Source organism: Tympanuchus pallidicinctus, unplaced genomic scaffold (assembly GCF_026119805.1).
Source record: "Tympanuchus pallidicinctus isolate F22 unplaced genomic scaffold, pur_lepc_1.0 scaffold15, whole genome shotgun sequence".
NCBI lineage: Eukaryota > Metazoa > Chordata > Aves > Galliformes > Phasianidae > Tympanuchus > Tympanuchus pallidicinctus.
The window spans coordinates 29,010,215-29,018,440 of record NW_026294669.1 but is presented as its reverse complement, the minus strand read 5'-3'; the positions used below and the strand labels follow the sequence as shown (position 1 = coordinate 29,018,440).

Here is an 8,226-nt window from a genome sequence, read left to right as displayed (position 1 = left end):
AAAAAGTGTTCAATATAATTTTTTCATAATATTCTTGATATTAACTAATTTTTTGTCTGTTTTCCACTCATTAATATTTCAGACATGGTTAATTTTAAAATACAAACCACGCATCATATTTTGCTTTCTGAAAGCTCTTTGGTTACAGAATTTTCATTGATGTTGATGCAGGCTCTCTATATGGAATAGTAAAATTCAGATAGCTCCTTTAAAGACATGTTTACGTCTCAAGAAGATCCTTGTAATTGCAGTATATGAAATTTATGTTATAGGTCTAAGAAAACAATAATAATAATAAAGTATTAATTTATGTGTGATTTCACTGTTAGCATAATGGCAAATGTCTTAAATACATCTTAACTCAGGTGTTTTGGTTTTTTGTTTTTTTTTTAAAAACTTTTTTCTCTGCTACATTCTGTATTTCATTATTATTTACAAGACTCTTACGTTACAGTTCACTACACGAGTACTGGGTTATGTGCACAAGGATTGCTAATTATTGGGTTGCTGATGTGTCAGGGTTACTGCCTGTATCAACATATGCTTTGGCTTTCTTTTGCTCCCTACTCTAATTGAAGTTTTGTCTTAGACAGTAAATATTTGGAGATAGTGAGTTTCTGTGTTCATGAGGTATGTTCAAAGAAGGAGCTTCTAAGTTTCTTTTTGTATTACAAATAAATGTGCAGCATGCACCGAGTTACCTTGGAACTGGTTATTGCTTTGCATGGTCTGATGCTTGGTTTCAGACACTGACCACTACTGGTACCTGCTGTGACATGTTTGTGGTCAAGTGGTATATATGAGGAAAAAATCTGTCCTTGAACTGCCTGGCTTTAAGACAAGATATGCCTATGTCTTATGAAAATGTTTAGCTTTATCTGTCGTTTGATTAAGCAAATCCTATTATTGCATTTCAATCTGTGGTACACTAGTTTCTTCAGTTTAGCTTTCTGTTATTTGTCTGCCAGCTGTGTCCACCACAGCTGAAATTTCTGTGTCTGACTATATCCTATATCCTATGGCAGAGCAGAGGGGAAACCGAAGTCACTTGTGTCATTTAGCTCAATAAGTCACTGCAGCTAATAGTAAAATTCAGGTCAAATTCTGTAATGTGAGTGGAGCAGATACTAAAGATTTCATATGCTGGATGCTGGATGTCTGCAAGTGTGAAGTATCCTATTATAGTGAAATCAGAATTATTCGTTATTCCTCCTTTGTACAGAAAATTAACTTTATTGTGACTTTTTATTTTTTTTCTTCACATGCTTCAATTAGGTACGGTGTGAACAATTTGTGGAGAGGACCTGAAAAGCTGTTTTAAGCAGGTTGAAGAACTTAGCACATTTGGAGATGTTCAGGAAGTCAACAGAAGAAGGCACAAGCACTGAAAACAAAGTTGGATCTTGCTGCTGTAAAGGTACAGGTTGTAGCCTAAACTAGTCCGATAGTTTGAATTGTAAGGTTTAATATTTGTGTTTCCAGAGCCAAGAGTTTACTTAGTACACAGTTACTGATATGTAGCAAAATCATTCCTTATTCATCTCTGAAACATTGTATGCAATTTACAATTTAAACAAAGTTTACTGTATGTAACTGTTACTATATGATGTTAATGGTATAGTACTTTGCAAAGAGGAAAAGTGGATTAAGTCTGTGTAGGTTCACATGGATCTATATTCTGTAAAGTATAAATTCTGATGCTTTTTGTTCCCTCCTGTCTGTTATCACCTCTGTATTGATGCAAATTATAGAGTAATGTCCAGATACTGTTTTAAATTTCTGTCTGTACTCATCTATTGGTAAGCACAATGTTGAGCTGTCAGAAGGATCGCTTTAACTGCAGTCAGTGGCAGCAGATGAATAATTGTCTAGCTTAGTAACTCAAATCATAGTTTGAATCTCATTGAAGATACTAGACAACCTCTGTAATACCCATGACAAGGACTTGATAGCATGTAGAGCTTGGTTTGTATTTCGTACTTCTGTTCTCTCTGCACAGATTGATCAATTTAATGCAGAAGAAGAGTCATTTGGATGGCCAGTATCTCAGTACCCTCAGCATAAAACAATCCGGAATGTTCTTGCTCCTTATCTACGTCTCTATGAAATGACTGTTGAATTCAACAGAAAGCATGAGAGCTGGACAGAGGGGTCATTTATGGAAGTGGATCCAGACAAAGTAGAGGGAGATGTAGGAAACTACTGGCACGGATTGTATAAGCTAGAAAAAACTTTCCACAATTCTCCAAGTACTTTAGCACTAACACTGCAGGTTAAATCAAAAGTGGAGGAATTCAAGCACCACATTCCCCTAATTCAGGTGATTTGCAGTCCTGGCTTGCAAGAAAGGCACTGGGAAGAAATATCAAAAATTGCTGGTTTGATTTCTGAATGGGATCAAATGGAGTTCACTTTCCTTGCCTACAGAGAAACAGGAAGCCGTATTTTGTAATCAATAGATGATATTCAGCTGTTACTGGATGATCACATTGTTAAAACTCAGACTGTGAGAGGCTCTCAATTCATTAAGCATTATGAGAAGAGGATAAGGTAAGCTTTTTGTTTTATTTTCCAATAGAAAGTCACAAAGTGATCTTGCCTAGAAGAAGTGATAGATAATAAAGTTAAAAGATAGTTAATAAAGAATATAGGGCCTTCACTTGTTTTTGTCCTCCTTCAACAGTGAGTTAATCTCATCTTAAAGAGCTAAGGCTTTTGTCTGTGTCAAAGAAAGCATTATTTACTTTTAAGCATGCTTTTTACTTCTGAGTAGAAGTGCCAGTGCATTGGAGAGGCCGCAATACAGATTTGACATGTTCTGGTATTGAAGGCAGCAGATATTCTAACATTGCTTTTGTTTAACCAAATAGTTTAAATTTCAGTTAAAGAAGGAAAGATTTTGAACTAAGAAAATCTAGATTAACCTTTCTACATAAATTTTAAAGCTGCTGAATCTTTTAGCAGTTCATTAAAATGTTAATTAAAAATGTTAGCCTTTTTTAAAGGAGACACAGAAAAATTAAAACAAGACAAATTCTAGGAAAGGAATGGAAGGTGTTCTTCATTCTAAAGCAGAAACTTGAAGTCCAGATCTTAGCTTAACATGTTAAAAAATCATGTACTTTTATCTCTGTGCCCTATTTTTAATGTGATTTTTGTCTTCAATAAATCCTTTACTTGGTTCATGAATTTCTCAAACATAGCCATATTGTGGAAGAATAAGATCTGGAATCTAAAGTTTGCCCATAATTATCTAGCTCTGTAAGTACTCCCAAACTCCCATTAGCATCCAAAAAAGCAATTTCAGCACGTAAGAAACATGTATGCATACTTATATATATATACACATACATTCCAATAAGTACTAATTTTCTTATTACTACTGCACCGTAGTAAAAGTATTTAGGGAAGAGTTCCTTATTAATGTAAAATGGTTGTCTTTACCTATTTAACTCTACAATGTGTTTAGGAAAATAGTAAACACACTATGGTAATTTCATCCAAGTTTCGATGTTCTTCTTTTATATTTAATTTTTTGAAGATTTTTTTTTTTAATTGGTGGGATTTGTATTAGTACAAAGAATAACTTCTGTATTTGAGATCCAGGTGATTACAGAGTAGTTGCTTTCTCAATAGCCCAACAAACATGTAGAATTCTGGATTCCTGCCTGAAAGTTTTCCAAGTTCCCTGGTTAAAATTTTGGTATAACAAAGTTAACTTTCCTCTTGGAAAGCTGCATTTTTCTTTGCCTTTGGTAAAAGGAAGATCGCTATACACGATATACAAATGACAGTGCCTAGAAGATGAAGGAGGGACTTAGGATGTGGAGAAGATACATGGAAGAGTAGCTGTTGGTTAGAATCTCTAGCAGGTAAATGGGTGAATTGGGAAGTATATTTTCACATGGATCATTTTACTGTATTCTCTGCAGCCCACCATGTATGATGGTCTTGTTGAGAAAATTAGTGTACTGCTTTGTACAGTACATATTTCAACAGCATGCTCTTTTAAAATATTTCTATCTGCACTGCCCAGTGATATGAGAATTGCAAAATGATGTGCTGTTTTTACAAAGAATTATTTCAAATTGTCTGTGTCAGTGAATTAGAAATACTAATGACATCAGAGAATTGATAATACCATGTCTGTGATACTGGTGAGGTAGTGAAAATTATCAAATTATGCTACCAATGATTGTAAATAGTGCAGAAAAACTGAGAAGAAAAAACTGAGAAGAAAACTCAGAAAATTGGTAAATGAGTGAAGATGGAATAACTGCTGAATAATAGAATTGTGTACATATATTGATGTGCACTGATATTGATGGAGTGTTTATCAACAAAAACGTTTGACACACACATTTGGAATTTGAATTCAGAAATAAGTGATACTTTAAGTGCCTTATATTGGCTATTTATTACTTGAATTCTTTTAATTAAGACAAAATGGCTTCCTAGGACAATATCTACATGTTTATGGCTTAATTTTCAACATTATGTTACTTTTGTGGCTTTCTGTTGCACCTAGCACACTATTAGACATAGCAATCTGGGCTTTTGTGTATGCCAACAGCCTGACTAAATACTCAGTTTCTCTGAACTGAATTGAACTTGTCCATACATACTATGTGCTGAAGTGCGTGCTCTGTTCATTTGCTGGTACTGTTAGTCTTCTTACTGGATTAATTTCATCTATGAAATCCTACAGTCAACCTTACAAAAAATACATCGTTTAAATACACACAGATGATCCTGTTGCAGAAACAAGTGTGGACGTTTTAATGCAGGAAACCAGGTGAGATGAGTGTGATACTCCGTTGCAGTAATAAAACTTAGGCCTGCTGAATATGCAAGTTGCCAAAAAGGTCTCAGCAGTGTGGGAGGAGTGTTCTGGTAGTATCAATCTGTGCATTTGAACTTACACTGTTTCACAGGGAATGGGAAGGAAAGCTGTTGTTACTGCAGGACATCCTGGATGAATGGCTGAAGGTTCAGGCTACGTGGCTTTATTTGGAGCCAATTTTCAGTTCTCCTGACGTCATGGCTCAGATGCCTGAGGAAAGCAGGCAATTCAATACTGTTTTTAAAACATGGAAAGACTTGATGAGATCAGTTTTTCAGGTGAGTGCCCATGTCTTAACAATATGGGTTGAATCTATAGGACGTACAAGAAAACTGCTTCTTGTAGCACAGTACTCAGTTTTCTGTTTCTTAGCCCCATTTCTTAGATTCTTTTTAAAATGATTTTGTAGAATTGTTTCATATTGAATCATAGAAGCACTGCTTGGGAGGGATCACTGGGGTTCAAAATGGAACACTTGCCAGCACTAGATCAAGCCAGCCACAAACTTCCAAGGACAGGGAATCTTTGGAGATAACGTCCAGAGACTTTGGTGCTGTGCGTTGTAATGTCTAAGCTGAGAGCCCCATGCAAATATCTGTACCTGTTGCTCCTTGTTGTCCAGTTGTCACTATGGAGAAGAGCTTGGGTCTGTGGTGTTTTCCATTGGTTGGTTGCTGTTTTATTTTTGTTCTGATTTGTTCTTTGATTACTCTTCAAGTAGTTCCAGGCTCCAGTTAAATTTTACATTAGTTTTCTTCTCATCCTTTCTTACCTGCTGCATGTACGCTCTCTTCTCCCTCAGCTGTGCCCCTCATGTTCTTTCTTTCTTCCATATTCTAACGTAGAAGAAAAATCAGAAACTTATCAAGCTAATGTGAAATCAGCAGTGCTCACTCTAGGGAAGAATCAGGTAAAAATAGTAATAAAAAAAAAGGCAAGAATTTCAGAGCTGTGTTGTGCAATATATTTGTAAACGTTGTGTCTGCTGAATTATCTTCTTAAAGAATATCTTCTAATTTAAATATTTGGTGCTAATCAGTTATGAATTATTTTTGAATGTGATATATCTTATCAATGGTAGAAAACAATATATTTTTGTTTGTGCAGGGGTTTATAAATACCAAAAGAATGGTTTAATGAACCAAAGCTTATTTTCTCTAAACAAGCATGCCTTACGTTCCAGTAGATGACACTCTATTTCCACAAATACTCTGTTTCTATTTTATGTCTTGGGTATTGTTCCTCAGTCAATTGGAATGGTCTTTCTTTAAATAATAATGCAAACTTGAGTCTGCTTTTTTTTGCATTTATACGTGGCTGTGTATTAAAATTGTGAGAGGAATCAAAATGCTTCCTTTATTTCCTTAGCTATCCCTCACCAACTTGAATAATCATTTATTAGCAATTCATTAAAACTACTGAATTTAAGCAAAGCATTAATGAGGATTAAAGGATTTATTTTCAGCTTGTCTTAAATAAATAAGTAAATACGATCAGACAAAAACTAGATTACAGAAGCGTTTATGTTTCTTTTGAGGAAGAAAGAAAAGAAAGAAATTCAAGGCTGCAACCTGTGACATGTTAAAAATGATACTTGAAAACTAAAGATAGTGATGTCCTTTTAGATGGGTACTAGAACTGTTTTCATACACTTCTAGTTTTCGTGACACAGGTTTTTTTTGCTTCAAATTGATAAAAAACAGAACTGAAGTTTTGAATGACTCAGGATGGGGGCATTCCCTTCTTCTCCTCCACGCCTTAGCAGAGCTGTAAGTAGGAATTATGTGTTGAGAAACAAAACGTTTGGGTTTTTTTCCTCACTTAACTTTTTTTTTTCCATATGAAAGAATAACCAAGTAGAAAGAATCCATGTTTGGTGCTGGCAACATGGCTTTGATTTTCATGTTTCTAAGCTGCACTTAGAAACATGCTAAGAAAGGAAGCAATTCCTTTTTCTGTTGCACTGGTTATGCATTACGATGTGTTTTATAAAACAGATGATTAACTGCATTTGTGTGCTGACAGATTAATTACCTATGTATAGATGAGAAATATGAGAACAATTTACTTTGTTCTGTTTTGGTATGATGCAAGAGGGAAGTAACAGAAGGTAAATGTATTTCATGTTGAAGAGAACACTGCTTCTTACATTAGAGGGCCACAACCTATGAGGATTAATTAGATAAGCATACAGTTATGTTTTTTGTTGTTGTTTATTTGTTTTCGGTAGATTAGAAGCATGTTTGCATTATGAGCAGGGAACTGAACCAAAGCTAAATGCAAACTGCAAATCATTTCAGAACGTTACGAGTTTTTGAACTGTAGCTGAGTTTGGAATTTGTTATTGAATGCTCCCAACTGAGGCTGAACAGCAGTCAGGATGGTAGATCAGAGATGCGTTGTTGCTCTGTGAGGAATTAATTTCTCATAGAAACATTCTGGGCTTTGCACAGCAGTCTGTCTTGTCTCTCTTCATCTGTCACTGCAGCATGACCAACCCTTCTGCACTGTGATACTGTGTAATTCTGCAAGCCCCACCAGGAACTTTTTTTTGAATGAGACATTGTATTTTGTGACAAAACTGCTCCTACTGGAAATAGTTGGGCTGCATCTTTGATTTTTACTCTTACTGCTGCATTATTCTATAGCAGTTGTTCTTACATTTCACAGATTGATTAGCCTGAAATAGTCCCTACTAATTTCTTTGGTGTTTCTCGTTGTTTAGTTCATTGTGTACTTACATTTTTTTTCCCCTTTACCCCTGGTCATGTGTAGTATATAGTACTCTTACAGGTACAAACTCACTGGACAGAGCCTAAGATTTCTAGTTACTCTGTTTCCTTCTCTTCTGTGGCCTCAATCAAATTCCAGGGAAATGCAGGTGGTAAAGGAAAAGCTATTGAAGTGTGTTCCCAGACTAATCACTTCGCCTTCCCTTCCCGTGATGCTGTAGAACTTCATGCATTGCAACAAGAGTAAGCTTGAATCAGTTGAATGGTCAGCGAGTCAGGTAATATAAACCAGTATGGGCCTGAACAGTGCAGTGCTGGGATAAATTCAGTCATATGTGAACCCACAACAGGTTCTAAGTAGAAACATTTGTTTGGTCTGACTTCCACTGTCATAAATCTGCACATCTGGATTTCCTACTTGGAAATATCTCTCATTTTGCTACAAAAATTCCATACTTAGTGAGTGGCTTAAAAAAGTTAATGGAAATTAGGCTGGAAATTGATAGGTCACAAGCTATATATTAAATGCCAGAGTTTGATGTTCAGACAACTGTATTTCTTTCAAACTTGCTTTTTAGCTTGATAATCTTCAGGTCATTTGCAAAACCTTTTAATTTTATGCATTTTTTTTTTAATTAATTGAAGCAACTT

The 8,226-nt window shown here is 35.3% G+C and overlaps 1 pseudogene; it reads left to right on the top strand.

The window, feature by feature from the left end:
* The first annotated feature begins 1,147 nt into the window (after positions 1 to 1,147).
* Positions 1,148 to 8,226, top strand: part of LOC128076830 (dynein axonemal heavy chain 7-like) — a 67,072-nt pseudogene continuing 59,993 nt past the window's right edge.